Genomic DNA, 15,569 nt, shown 5'->3' on the forward strand with positions numbered 1-15,569 from the left:
TTATACATGTACTCTAAGTTGCCTGCAAAGGCTGGACTAATATCACTATAAGGGTTAATATATTGAGATAGTAAACGAAAGATTAGCTGCCAAAACAAGTGCATGCAGTCTAGCAGATGACAGATTTACACAGACGACATAGCTTTGCCCCTATTACTGAAGGCACTGTGTCCAATCACACCAGGGTTTCTAAATTGTAGGGTTTATACTATACAGCTTGAGGCAGACAAAATTACGCTCAGGTGAGGAAGAGTTTATGACACTCCAAATACAATTTTTGGTACTTTTCACGTATGGCAAGGACTACAGCAATATGTTGGGGTTCTTTTACTCCAAAATTTTTGAGATATGATTGAGCTTTGCTTGATTAATTCAGAATGCTTGACAAAAATTGGCCAATCAGGTCAAATTTTCATATTTCACTTTATAATACGGTACATTCATATTTCACATTTCAAATTTCTTTATCAAGTCCCACTGATGGGAATGAGCTCAAACTTTCATGGAATAAGCCTGAGATGGTTGTGTGCAAGTGTTGTTATTTTTTGAGTCGGTCCGAAATCCAAGATGGCTGCCATGACCATTTTAAACACATTTCAAACTTCTTCTCCAGTTCCACTGGTGACATTGAGCTGAAATTTGGAGGGGATGTCAAGGAAGGAGAGCCAATAAAGTGTTGTTATTTTTTAGCCTCGTAAAAACTGTAACATGGCAGCCATGCATGGTAGCCATTATGTAACATGATTGCCCAATCATGGTTTTCCTGAACAACACATATTTCAAACTTCTTCTCAAGTTCCACCGATGGGATTCATCTCTAACTTGCCAGAAATGATCCTGATTAAGTATTGTTATTATTTTGGTTGATCCAAAATCCAAGATGGCCGCCATGGCCAACAGTACCACTATACACTTGCTAATGAGTACCGTATATGACCTAATAAGAGCACAGGGCACGGATAATTGAGAGCCCTTATTAAGATTCGTTATTCTGAAGTTTTATGAAACAGACTGTACCTTATAGCAGAATACCCAAGGCTGTGGAAACGGTAAAATATTCAATCACAAAAATATTCCAGATGAAGATATCTATTCATTATCATAAATTAAGCTTAAACATCACTTGAATATTCCTGTAAACTTGTAAACCATGCTAGCTGTTCTTTAGAACAGAGAACGTGTGTTCCACCATTTATGTTCAAATGGAATGTTATACTCTTTTGTGTTCTATTTATAGACACAGGTAATTTCCACGATCATATCAGATCTTTAAATAAATATGGTAGTTATTGATAAGTAATGTGTAGGTGTGTTTAGCATTAGTTTTGGGCAAACTTTGTACTGACATCTGTATCACTGAATAGACAAAATGTGGCGAAAACTTGTTCCAGTGACTTAATTGGGTGAATAAAATTGAACACATAATTATAAAGTATCAAAAAATTTGACATGGATTATTACTTTTGAACACCATTTTGACACTCGGTCAAAGATTTTCCTGGGGAGAGGGGGAGGGTAGGGGTGCCCTTATAGGTCAAATACGGTATGTATACTACAATAGTAAAAGGGTCCTTAGAGTCAGATGACCATCAATTGCAAGGCCCATGAGCTCGAGCCTATAATGTTTACAGTACTGGTATATTAAGTTAATAGAACATAAATTTTATGATATACTTACACAGGAAAGTTTATCTACTGAAGGAACATTATGTCAACATTTAGTAGGTTTTGGTCTTCAATATTACTGCATCAAAACTTTTGATCCATTGTATAAGAAAAGTATTTATTGTGTTCACTTATGTTCTCATAAGTTTAATACTGAAATTGGAGGATACAAGAACTTTGCAAGGTTAAATAGAGTTTGTACACTCTGATGTGACACTGAGACAGGATGTTACAGATCAGTTTCATTTTATCCTCAAGTGCCATTTTTACAGGTCAGGTATCTAAAGCCATATTATTTACAGCATATCCCATTGTATTCAAGGGGCACTTCCCCTCTCAAGTTTGTCGCGTCTTAAATAAGTATTACATTTACCCAACCTTATATTATGAAAGTTTTCAATATTAATTGTGTGATATGTTTACTTGCATATTATAGATTTGTTTTTGGTTTGCATAAAACACAAAAAAATTTACATGTGTGCAGTTTAAGGGCAAGTGAAGGGTCAAACCACACAATATAACTGTATTGACGTGCAAAGGAATTGATACTCTCTGCTTTTGTGTTTTTAGCTCACCTGGACCAAAGGTCCGGTGAGCTTATGTCATGGCGTGGCGTCCATCGTCCGTCCGTCAACATTTGCTTCAAATCCCTACTAGTCATAAAGTTATGAATGGATTTTTACCAAATTTGGTCAGAAACATCCTTGGCAGAAGGGGATCAGAATTTGCATAAATGGTGGCTCTGACTCCAAAGGGGCCAAAAGGGTGGGGCCCAATAGGGGAAATAGAGGTAATTCCTTTAAATCGCTACTTGTCATAAAGTTATGAATGGATTTTAACCCAATTTGGTCAGGAACATCCTTGGGGGAAGGGGAACAGATTTTGCATAAATGGTGGCTCTGACACCAAAGGGGCCAAAAGGGTGGGGCCCAATAGGGGAAATAGAGGTAATTCCTTTAAATCGCTACTTGTCATAAAGTTATGAATGGATTTGAACCCAATTTAGTCAGAGACATCCTTAGTGGAAGGGGAACAGATTTTGCATAAATGGTGGCTCTGACCCCAGAGGGGACAAAGGGGCGGAGCCCAATAGGGGAAATAGAGGTAATTCTTTAAATCGCTACTTGTCATAAAGTTATGAATGGATTTGAACCCAATTTGGTCAGAAACATCCTTGGGGGAAGGGGAACAGATTTTGCATAAATGGTGGCTCTGACCCCGGAGGAGCCAAAGGGGCGGGGCCCAATAGGGGAAATAGAGGTAATTCCTTTAAATCGCTACTTGTCATTAAGTTATGAATGGATTTGAACCCAATTTGGTCAGAGACATCCTTGGGGGAAGGGGAACAGATTTTGCATAAATGGTGGTTCTGACCCCAAAGGGGCCAAAGGGGCGGGGCCCAATAGGGGAAATAGAGGTAATTCCTTTAAATCGCTACTAGTCATAAAGTTATGAATGGATTTGAACCCAATTTGGTCAGAAACATCATTGGGGAAAGGGGAACAAATTTTGCATAAATGGTGACTCTGACCACCGAGGGGCCAAAGGGGCGGGGCCCAATAGGGGAAATAGAGGTAATTCCTTTAAATCGCTACTAGTCATTAAGTTATGAATGGATTTGAACCCAATTTGGTCAGAAACATCCTTGGGGGAAGGGGAACAGATTTTGCATAAATGGTGACTCTGACACCAAAGGGGCCAAAAGGGTGGGGCCCAATAGGGGAAATAGAGGTAATTCCTTTAAATCGCTACTTGTCATAAAGTTATGAATGGATTTGAACCCAATTTGGTCAGAAACATCCTTGGGGGAAGGGGAACAGATTTTGCATAAATGGTGGCTCTGACCCCGGAGGAGCCAAAGGGGCGGGGCCCAATAGGGGAAATAGAGGTAATTCCTTTAAATCGCTACTTGTCATAAAGTTATGAATGGATTTGAACCCAATTTGGTCAGAGACATCCTTAGGGGAAGGGGAACAGATTTTGCATAAATGGTGGTTCTGACCCCAAAGGGGCCAAAGGGGCGGGGCCCAATAGGGGAAATAGAGGTAATTCCTTTAAATCGCTACTTGTCATAAAGTTATGAATGGATTTGAACCCAATTTGGTCAGAAACATCCTTGGGGGAAGGGGAACAGATTTTGCATAAATGGTGGCTCTGACCCCGGAGGAGTCAAAGGGGCGGGGCCCAATAGGGGAAATAGAGGTAATTCCTTTAAATCGCTACTTGTCATAAAGTTATGAATGGATTTGAACCCAATTTGGTCAGAGACATCCTTGGGGGAAGGGGAACAGATTTTGCATAAATGGTGGTTCTGACCCCAAAGGGGCCAAAGGGGCCAAAGGGGCGGGGCCCAATAGGGGAAATAGAGGTAATTCCTTTAAATCGCTACTAGTCATAAAGTTATGAATGGATTTGAACCCAATTTGGTCAGAAACATCATTGGGGAAAGGGGAACAAATTTTGCATAAATGGTGACTCTGACCACCGAGGGGCCAAAGGGGCGGGGCCCAATAGGGGAAATAGAGGTAATTCCTTTAAATCGCTACTAGTCATAAAGTTATGAATGGATTTGAACCCAATTTGGTCAGAAACATCATTGGGGAAAGGGGAACAAATTTTGCATAAATGGTGACTCTGACCACCGAGGTGCCAAAGGGGCGGGGCCCAATAGGGGAAATAGAGGTAATTCCTTTAAATCGCTACTAGTCATTAAGTTATGAATGGATTTGAACCCAATTTGGTCAGAAACATCCTTGGCAGAAGGGGAACAGATTTTGCATAAATGGTGACTCTGACACCAAAGGGGCCAAAAGGGTGGGGCCCAATAGGGGAAATAGAGGTAATTCCTTTAAATTGCTACTAGTCATAAAGTTATGAAAGGATTTGAACCCAATTTGGTCAGAAACATCCTTGGGGGAAGGCGAACAGATTTTGCATAATTGGTGACTCTGACCCCCCAGGGGCCAAAAGGGTGGGGCCCAATAGGGGAAATCGAGGTAATTCCTTTAAATCGCTACTAGTCAAAAAGTGATGAATGCATGCATGTTCTAAAAACAATTCTTGAGGTCTTTCAGACCTTAGAGAGTCTGGACTTCATTGATCTTTAAAGCAGTTCGGATTCCCACACTATAACCATATACAATGTATAGCATTGTTAGAGATTTACAAATAAAACATATTGAATATGAACATTATTTTGACATTTGGTCTAATCCAACCAGGTGACCGATACAGGCCCCATGGGCCTCTTGTATTGTTTTGGATTTTCCTGTTCTACACTTTTTCCTACACTTGCGATTTTAATCTTGGCTGTCTATATATAGCTAGCTTTAGATGGCCATGTGACTTCTTTGTCTAGAATCAGGGCATGTTGAAATTTCAGTGGCAGAGAGAAAGCTTTTAAAGTTTAATTTCCCTCCCCTCCGCATCTCACCTCCTAAGGCATTACAATGTATATACATGTATTATGGCATATTCTTAGGATGACGTATATTATTTAGTGTTTAATTGGTGATTAGGTTGGTGTTTAAATATACAGTTAGGATATAATTCTTGGAAACAGATTAATATAAGTTTTCTAAAGCTTGTTTTCGGGTCCTATTCCTGTATATTTAATTTGTCTATATTCTGTTGTAATCATTTGTAATATACATATATATATATTGGAATGAAATAAAGTTTATATTGAATATAATATACCAACCTTTTATGCTTACATTTTTCAGAATGATTATTAATTTATTAACTGGGGTATTAACATAGAATGCTCAATTTTGTTTTGGGGGTTTTTTCCCTTTGGTCTAAAGGGGTTAAAAAAAATTGGAAAATTTTAATTTTTTTTTGGGCCAGGGCAATTTTTTTAGACAATAGGAATGTATCCTTTTTGGAAATTTTTTTATAAAAGGGGCTGTTTCCCTTCTTAATTTAACCCTGGAAAGGGAAAAAGATAAAACGGGGAGGGTTTTTTAAATTTTGTTTTTGTTTCTTGAAAAGTTTAAAAAAAAAATAAACAACTTTAATTGAAAAAAAAAAATGAAACTAGGGGGGTAAATTTTAAATAGCGGGCAAAAGGGAAAGGGGGAAAAAAAAACATTTAAAGAATAAAATTTAAAATTTTAAAAATTTTGCCTTTCTTAAAGGTTTTGCTGGGTATCCCTTTCAAAATTTTTCCCAATAAAAGACCCATGATTTTGGGGGCCTCATGTGGGGGGTAAAAATTTTTTAAAAAAATACCTTTTTATTAAGGTCGGGGGAAATTTTCCTTAAACTTTTCCAAAAAAACCCGGGGAATATTTTGGGTTTTATCTCTGGGGGAACTAAAATTTTTTAAAAAAAATACTTGATTTTCGGGGGGAAAAAAATGGCTATAATCTTCAAAAAAAAAAAAAAGGGGCCCCGGACTGTTTGGGGGGGTTTTTGGGGGGTAGGGAAAAATTTTTAAAAAAAACCTTCATTCAAGGAAAAGGCTTTTCTTCCCTTTTTAATAAAACCCAGGGACTTTTTATTCTTAATTTTTTGGGGAAAAAAAAAAAAAAAAATTTTTTTTTTCCCCCCCCCCCCCCCCCCCCCCAAAAAAAAAACCAAACAACCTTTTGGGGGGGGGGGGGTTTTTGGGTGTGGGGGGGGGGGTTTTTGGGGGTGTTTTTTTTTGGGGGGGTTGTTTTTTTTGGGGGGGGTTGGAAAAAAAAACCCCAAAAAAAAAAACCCAAAAACCAAATTTTTGGGGTTTTGGGGTGGGGTGTTTTTGTTTTTTTTGTTTTTTTTTAAACTTTTCAAATAGTTTTTTTTGTTTTGGGGGGGTGTGGGTTGTTGGGGTGGGGGTTTTGTTTTTTGTTGTTTTGGTGTGGGTTTTTAGGTTTTTTTTGTTTTTTAAATGGTGGGTTGTTTGGGTTTTACCAAAGGGCACAAAAAAAAAAAACCCCTTCCCAAAAAACACAAAAAAAAACCAAAAAAAAATTTTAAAAAACCCCAAGACCCAGTTTTTTGGGTTTGTGTGTTTTTTGGGTAAAATTTTTTGTTGTTTTTTTAGTTGGGGGTTTTTGGGTTTTTTTTAAAAAAAAGGGGTTTTTTTTTGGGTTTTTATTGGGGGGTGGGGTTTTTTTTTTTAAAAAAAATTATTTTTTGGGTTGGGCCCCCTTATTTCTTTTTTTTTTAAAAAAAGGGGGGTTTTGTTTTGGGTTAGTGTGGGGTTTGAAGGGTTTTTTTTTTTTTTTAAAAAAAAATTTTTTTTTTTGGGGAAAACTTTTTAAAAAATTTTTTTTTTTTTTGGGGTTTTTTTTTGTTGGGGGGGGGTTTTTTGGGCGGGGGGGGTTTTTTTTTGAAAGGAAGGGGGGGGTTTTTTTTTTTTTTTGTGTTGGGGTTTTTTTTTTTTTTAATTAAAAAAGGGCAGGGTTTGTTTGAATTTTGGGGGGGGGGGGTTTTTTTTTTTTTTTGGGGGGGCCTTTGGGTTGTTTGGGGTGAAAAAGTTTTTTAAAAAATTTGATTGTTTTAAAATTTGGGGAAAAGGGGTTTTTTTTTTTTAAAAAAGGAAAATTTTTTTTGGGTTTTGTGTGGGTTTGGGTGTTGTAACAAAATTGTTTCCCCCCGGGGGGGGGAAAAAAACCCAAACCGGGGAGGGGGCACCGGAAAGGCCAAAATTTCGGGAAAAAAAAAACCCACCCCACTTGGGTCCCCCAAAACAAATCGCGGGACAAGGGGAATGTTTTTCCCACCCCAAAAAAATTTTTTTTTGGGGAGTTTTTTAAAAAATTTAAAAGATTTTTCGGGAAAAAAAAAAGGTGGAAATATGGTTTTTTTTTTTTTTTTTTAAAATTTTTTCCCCCCAGGGGTTTTTTTGTATTTTGGGGGGGAAAAAAAAAAAAAGGTAAAGGGTTTTTTTTAGGGGGTGTGGGGGTGAGCAAATTTTGTTTTAAAAGTTAAAATTTGTTTTTAGTTTTATGTATTGGGGTTTTTTTTTTTTTTTTATTTTTTTTTTTTTTTATTTTTTTTTTTTTTGGGGGTTAAAATTTTTTTTTTTTTGGTTGGAAAAAAAAAAATTTTTTTTTTTTTTTTTTTTTAGGGGAAATTTTTGAAAAAATTTTTTTTTTTTGTTTTTGGGGGAAAAGGAAAATTTTTTGGGTGAATTTGTTTTTCCAAAAAAAAAAAAAATTGTTTCCCCCCAAAATAAAAAACCAAAAAATTTTTAAAAAACCTTTTTGTTTTTGTTTTTTTTTTTTTTTGGTGGGGTGGGTGGTTTGGGTTTGTTTTGTACCACAAAATGTTTTTTTTTTTTTTTTTTGGGTTTTGGTTTTTTTCCCCCCCCCCCCCCCCCCCCCCCCCCCCCCCCAACCCCCCCCCCCTGGGGGCCCCCAAATTTTTATTTGTACAGGCCCGTGTCAGGGAAAAAATTACCTTTAAAACCAAATTTTACTCGGGATTTCATCCCAACGGGTTAATAATGCTTTAAAGCATGAAAAGTATTTTGGGGTTATCTTCGGGACCCCAAACTGCGGGGTATTTATCACAAGTTTTTGGGGGTTTTGGGGGCCCCACAATTCAGGGGTACATCCCTATTTAAAACAAAATGGGGGTTTGGGGTTTTTAGTAGATATCAAACCCTTGGCAAACAGCTATTATGTAAATTTTGGGACTTTGTCCTGAGGCCAAAAACTCTATAATTTAATAAAAATAAAATAGACTTAAAATTAAAAGGTACGGGGTTTGACTTCTTCAATATGTAACCCATTACCAAAAATTAAGAATTAGAGTTTTATGTAAAAATTGAGAAGAGCAAAAAGTCACCTTAGGGGGAACCCTATAAAAAGGTTATCAACCAAAAAAAATAAAGGTTTTGGGTTTTGGGGATTTTCAAAAAAGGGGCCCCGTTTATCTTCCTATTTAAAATGATCATATAGGGGTTTTGAAAATTTAAAGGTGTTTTTGTCTTCCCACCCCTATTCCCTTGTTCAAAATTATAATGAAATGTAATGTAATATATAATACTTTAAAATCCAATTCTTTGTTGTAAACCCTGGTTTTATTTTGGGAAAAAATTTAAAGTGTCCGCAAAAAATTGAATATTGGATATTAGGTAAACTGCATGCACAACACACAAAATAAAAAACTTGATTATTTCCAAATTTTTTAAAAATGGCTTGGAATTGTAATAGTAACAATAATTATTTGTGTCCCGGGCCAAAAAACATTACGTATGAAAATGTTACCCCTTTTCCTGTTATGAAATTTTAGTTTGGGTTTCTTTTTGAAAAAAAACCCTTTGGGTTTTTGCCCGACCCCCTGGGGCCCGCCCACTCCATTTTTACATAGAGGGGGGGAAAAGTATTGTAAAGTCATTGGGGTTACGATTTGGGGACATTTAAGGGGGGAATATAGATTAACGCTTTTTCTCAATAAAAAAAAAAAATTTAAGTTTAGACTTAAAAAATTTTTCATTTTGTATCTTAAGTTTTAATTTCTTTGGAAATTTTTGAATTTTTAAATTTTTTTGTTTTAATGACGGTAATAAGTGGGCATGTGGGGCCGTCAGTACAGCTGTGTAGCCCCCTTTTTTTAGCCAGTTTTTGGTTTTGTAATCTTAAAAATAAATGGGGGGTCCGGGTCCTGTTTTTAAAGGGTTAAAATATTGAAGCCCTTTTTCTATATGGGGGTTGAGCGCTTTGGAAGCGGGGATTTTAGTGTAATTTTCCACGGGAAATACCAGGGAAATTTTTCAGGAAAAAATTTTAAAAGAAAAACAAGCCCATTATAATATTACATGCCAAATTTCTTTGGGAAATTTTCCCTGGCAGAAATTTTTGGCCTTTGAATTTCAAATTTGAAAAGTCTTTTTATACATAATGTACCTCCATTGGGAATTTTTTGACTTTTTTGCTCAAAAATTGGTCAGGGGAAATTTTATTCATTGGGCAAATTTAAAGGGAACCTTTTGGCCCCCAAAAGGTGGGGGTTCGGTCCCCTGGGGGGCCCTATTGGGGCAAGGGGCACTGGGGAAAAAGCTATAATTTCAAACGACTTTTTCTAAAGGGAAAACCCAAAAGGGCCCCCGGGGCTTGATATTTGGGGCCCGTAGTTTTCTTTTTGTTTAAGGGAAAACAAAGTTTGTTCAAAAAAATTTTAAAACCCTTAACCCTTTATTCAAGGTCACATGGGGTCAACTAGGCTAAAAATCTTCAAACGACTTCTTCTCAATTTAACCCAAAAGGCCCCCGGGACTTGATATTGGGCCTTTTAGCATGCGGGGTGAAGGGGTTTCAAAATTTGTTCAAATAAAAGACCCTTTACCATTTTAAGGTCACAGGGGTCAAATTGGGGATAATCTTCAAAAACGCTTCTTTTAAAAACCCAAAAGGCCCAGGGTTGGGTATTTAGCCTGTAACACTTGGGGGGAGGGGGGAATTTTTTTTTTTAGTCCCGGAACATGCTTTGGGGGAAGGGCCTTTTCCAAGTTTGTTCTAATGAATGACCTTTACTTTCATTCCAAAGGAAAAGGAGTCCCAAAAGTTTTAAAATCTTCAAAGATACTTCTCATTAACCCCAAATCCCAGGGCTTGAAATTGGGGCCGGGAGCGCTGGGGGTTTAAAGGGGTCAAAGTTTGTTCAAAAAAATGACCTTTACCCGCATTCAAAATTCCCCGGGGGAAAATGGCTTTAACTTTAAACAACTTCTTTTAATAACCCAAAGGCCCAGGGGCTTGAAAATTGGGGGGCCCGTAGCATGCTTTGGGGGAAGGGTACAAAAGTTTGTTCAGATAAATGACCTTGACTTTCCATTCAAGGTCACATGGGCAAATAGGCATAAACTTCAAAGCTTTTTTCAATAAACCCAAAAGGGGGCCCCGGGGTTGATATTTGGGGGGGTAGCAGCTTGGGGGTGAAGGGGGCAAAATTGGGTTTAAAAAAAAGGGCCTTTACCTTCATTCAAGGTCACATGGAAACAAAAAAGGCTATAATCTTCAAAAGCTTCTTCTCAAAACCAAAAAAGGCCCCCGGGGGTTTATATAGGGCCCCTTTGCAAAGGGGGGGGGGGCTCAAAGTTTGGGTTTAAAAAATGACCTTGACCTCATTTAAGGTCCCGGGGCAAATAGGGTTAGTCCCTTTAAAACGACTTCTTCCAAAACCCCAAAAGGCCCAGGGACTTATATTGGGGCCTTTGCATGCTGGGGTGAAGGGCAAAAAAGTTTGGGTTTAAATAAATGACCTTGACCTACATTCAAGGTACATTGGTCAATGGGTATAATCTTCAAAAGAATTCTTCTCAATAAAACCCAAAAGGCCCGGGACTTATTTGGGCCTGTACTGTGGGGGGAAAGGGGTACAAATTTTTTTCAAATAAATGACCTTTACCTGATTCAAGGTCCCTGGGCAAAAGGCTATAAACTTTTAAACGACTTTTCTCAAAAAACCAAGAGGCCCAGGGAAATTGATATTGGGCCGTAGCATGTGGGGTAAGGGCTACAAAGTTTGTTTTAAATTAAAAAACCCTTTACCTACATTCAAGGTCAATTGGTCAAATAGGCTATAATCTTCAAACGACTTCTTCTCAATAACCAAGAGGCCCAGGGACTTGAATTGGGCCTGTAGCATGCTGGGTGAAGGGCTACAAAGTTTGTTCAAATAAATGACCTTGACCTGCATTCAAGGTCACATGGGTCAAATAGGCTATAATCTTCAAACGACTTCTTCTCAAAACCAAGAGGCCCAGGGACTTGATATTGGCCTGTAGCATGCTGGGGTGAAGGGCTACCAATTTTGTTCAAATAAATGACCTTGACCTACATTCAAGGTCACGGGTGAAATTGCGATAGCCAAGAGCCTCCAAGACCTGATATTAGGCCAATATGAATGCTGGAATGAAGGACTAGAAATGTTTAATAGGAATAAACTAGCCTACAATGCTATTTGAATAAAGAGGTAATCAACATAGTATCTTTAGAAATGACCTCATCAACTTCAAAGTTGCTGTAGAGCCAGGTGAGCAATACAGGGGCCTCTTGTTTTTTTTTTTTTTGAAAATGAACCTCAAAACGTACCTGCGCACTATACGCGCACTAGATCAGCACTATAGGCGAGTGTGCACTATACCCGAATATTTACGGTATGCTGAGCGGGTCAATAGATGAAGATCTCTAACGATTTCGGAATATAATGAAACATCTATACTTGAGTCTCGTTGGAAGCTTTTTAACTTACACTGACTCTTTAATTGGGCAATTATTATCCCATTTATATCCAATGTATGAAGGGTAGATAACAAATAAAATAGCACAGATTCATATGCGTGGTTTAATTTGCATATTGTGGTCCACTGAATGTGTATATTTTGTTGACAGGAAAGTAATAAAATTATTGAGACATAAATATTTGTGCGCTCTTTTTGAGTCTAAGTAGTACGAACCATGGCTTCAAGAAAATCACATATTCATTTAACTCTCTGAGTGTTTTTGTTTTTTGCAAGAAATACTGAAATTTAAGAATTTTGGAGTTTTTGCTTAAACTAACTATACTTACAAAGTAATACAGGCGAGATATAAATTACCTAATGCTTGTGTATAAGAGGTTTGGCTAAACGGATGTGTTTAACTTAAAATTGCGTCTAAACCTCCCTTGTGAGGTAAGGGACACCTGGACTGTACCAATGAAGAAGTCAACTGTTTTAATGTTTAAGTGTTTGGTCAACGTCATTTGCTTTTTCAATGCTATTTGCCCCATAAAAGCCCAACATCAATATCCCACCTGATTAATTTTATTGGTCATCGCTCAAGGTTAAAGGTCATTAATCATGCTTAAGCTACTTCTGGTAAGATGATCTTGAATCTGGACAGATTTTTATGATTTACTTTATTGATGAGGGGGTGAGGTATATGAATAGGAGTTCCCTGGACTCACTTTGATATCTGTTGCATAATCACTAATTATAGGAAACTTTTTTTTGTCAGTATGTGCAAATAGATCATAAAAGGCCTCCACCATTCCTGTCTATCCACTGGACCGATGGCCGCCTAACAACATAGCTGAGTATTTCCGTTGGAATGGATGCTCAAAGCTTGCAAAAAGATCTGAAAGGTCAGCAAAGCCCCAGTATCACTTACACAATTCTCAAATACTTCGGATTACCTTTATAAATTGGTGGGAATTTGTATAAGACCCTCACTCTTGCATTCCACATTTTTTTCAATCATCAAAATTCCAATGACCACCATTACTTTGAACCAGGTGAGCTTATGCCATGGACTTACTTCCATTTTCCCTCACTCCTTTATCAAGAGAACCGCAGGGCAGAACAATATGCGCCGCGCCGGTTCCCATGTGTATAGTGATTATCTCTATCTACATTGACGGAGATCGGTTTATCCAAGGTTCTAGGTACATATGTTTTAACCCCACCTTTTAACTTTCCTACAATTCGTGTTTGATTTTGGGCCTTATCAGATGATAAAACAAATATGAGAAATACGAGAAAATTCAGACAGGATCAAATTTCTCATCACTTTCAATGCTGGTTGGACCTTAACCATTAAGATCTCTCTAGGATCTCTAGTCTGGTAAAAATTAAAACTTCCAGAGAGAATCCTTTTGACGCCCATGGAAAATGTTGTAAGCATATTCTTACTGGGAATGGCAAAACATTTTTTGGGGGTCAAGGATATCAATAGCCATTTGTCATTTTTTACAGTATAAAAAATATTTCTAACAGAACGCTGCCGGAGTTACCTGAAAAAGAATCTGCAGGATTTTTGTATTGAATCTAAGTATGTATCGAATCAGGAGAAGTCATGTGACGATTGTAAGTATGATTTCGAGATCAGTATAATATCATTGAATTGTATTGAATTCGAGATCAGTAGAACGATTATCAATTGTGACATTGTAGTAATGAATATCGAGATCAGTAGAAGATCAGTGTGACATGTAAGTATATATCGAATCCGTAGAAACGGTGTTACATCGATAAGTATGAATCGATCATAGAAGATCGGTGTGACATGGTTAAGTATGCTACCCAGATCTGTAGAAAAAAAATCGTGTGACAGCATAAGTATTATATCGAGATCATAGAAGTCGTTGTGACATTGTAAGTATGGAATCAAGATTTGTAGAAGTCGGTATGACAGTCGTAAGTATGATGTCAGGATTCTGTAGAGAAGGGTAATGAACATTGGTAAGTATACTTTGAGATCTGTAGAGAGAGTGTGACATTTGTAAGTAATGAATCAGATTGCAGAAGATCGGGGTTACATCATAAGTATGATATCGGTCATTATAAGATCGTGTTACAATCATAAATATTATATCGTGGTCAGGAAAGATCGTATCACATCCGTAATTATGAATCGAGATCTAAAATTCGGTGTTACATCATAAGTATGAATGATGGAGATCTGTAGAAGATCAGTGTGACATTGTAGTATATATCAAGATCTGCAAAATCTTGTTACATCATAAGTCCATGATATCGAGGTCATAAAGATCGGTGTTACATCATAAGTATGATATCGGGTCCAGTAGAAGATCGGTATCACATCGTAAGAGGATCAGATCCGAGTAGAAGATCGGTGTTACATCATAGTAAATGAGATTGAGATCTGTTAGAAGATCGGTGGACATCATAGTATGATATTGAGATCTGTAGAAGAATCGGTTGTGGACATTGTAAGTATTATATCAGGTCAGTAAGAAATCGGTGGTGACATCAGTAAGTGATATTGATATCATAAGAAGATCGGTGTACCTCATAAGTAGATATCGAGATCTGTAGAAATATCGGGTGACATTTACGTAAGGATATCGAGGTCAGTAAAGATCGGTGTTACATCATACGTATGATATCGAGATCAGTTATAAGATCGGTGTGCCATCATATCTGATATCGAGATCGTATAAGATCGGTGTGACATCATAAGTATGATATCGAGACTGTAGAAGATCGTTGTTTTACATCATAAGTATGAATCTCGAGATCAGTAGAAGTCGGTAGGACATCTGTAAGTATGAGGTCAGGAATCTGTAAAGTCAGTGGGTGACAGTTGTAAGTATGAGCGCGAGATCATAGAAGATCAGTTGACATTGTAAGTGATGATATCGAGATCAGTAGAAGAACTCGGTGTTACATTGTCAGTATGATATCGAGATCAGTAGAAGATCGGTGTGAACATTGTAAGTATGATATCGAGATCAGTAGAAGATCGGTGTGACTTGTAAGTCTGATATCGAGATCATTAGAAGATCGGTGTGAATTGTAAGTATGATCAGATTTGTATAAGATCGGTATGACGTCGTAAATATGATGTCAGTGATCTTAGAAATCGGTATGAACATTGTAAGTATGACATGAGATCCTGTAGAAGAATCGGTATGACATCGTAAGTATGATGCAGGATCTGTAGAAGATCAGTGTAACATTGTTAAAGTATGATATTTAGATGCTGTCGAAGATCGGTCTCAACTCTAATTAGGCATACCAAGATCTGTGAAGATCGTATCACATCGTAAGGTATGATATTGAGATCTGTATAAGATCGGTACCCACAGTCTTAATTAATAATACCAAGATCTGTAGAAGATCGGTATACATCGTAAGATATGATACCGATCTGTAGCAGATCGTATCACGTCGTAAGTATGATCCAAGATCTGTAGAAGATCGTCTCACACCTCGTACGTTGATACCAATCTGTATAGAGATCGTATCACATCGTATAAGTATGATACCAAGATCTTCTGTAGAAGATCGGTATCACGTCGTAAGTATGATATCAATTCTATAGAAGATCTGATGCACTTCACTCGTAAGTATGATACCAAGATCTGTAGAAAAATCTGTATCCATCGTAAGTCTGATACCACATATCTTTAAAGATCGGTTCACCTCGTAAAGTATGATATCAAGTTCTATAGAAGAATCTGTT

General features: G+C 37.4%; 1 protein-coding gene across 2 annotated transcripts in view; it reads left to right on the forward strand.

Annotated features, from left to right (window-relative positions):
• LOC117318754 (deoxynucleoside triphosphate triphosphohydrolase SAMHD1-like) overlaps positions 1 to 15,569 on the forward strand; it is a 46,620-nt gene that overhangs the window by 3,482 nt on the left and 27,569 nt on the right. The gene's annotated exons all lie outside the window — the stretch shown is intronic.

The sequence above is a fragment of the Pecten maximus genome, unplaced genomic scaffold (genome assembly GCF_902652985.1).
Source record: "Pecten maximus unplaced genomic scaffold, xPecMax1.1, whole genome shotgun sequence".
Taxonomy (NCBI): domain Eukaryota; kingdom Metazoa; phylum Mollusca; class Bivalvia; order Pectinida; family Pectinidae; genus Pecten; species Pecten maximus.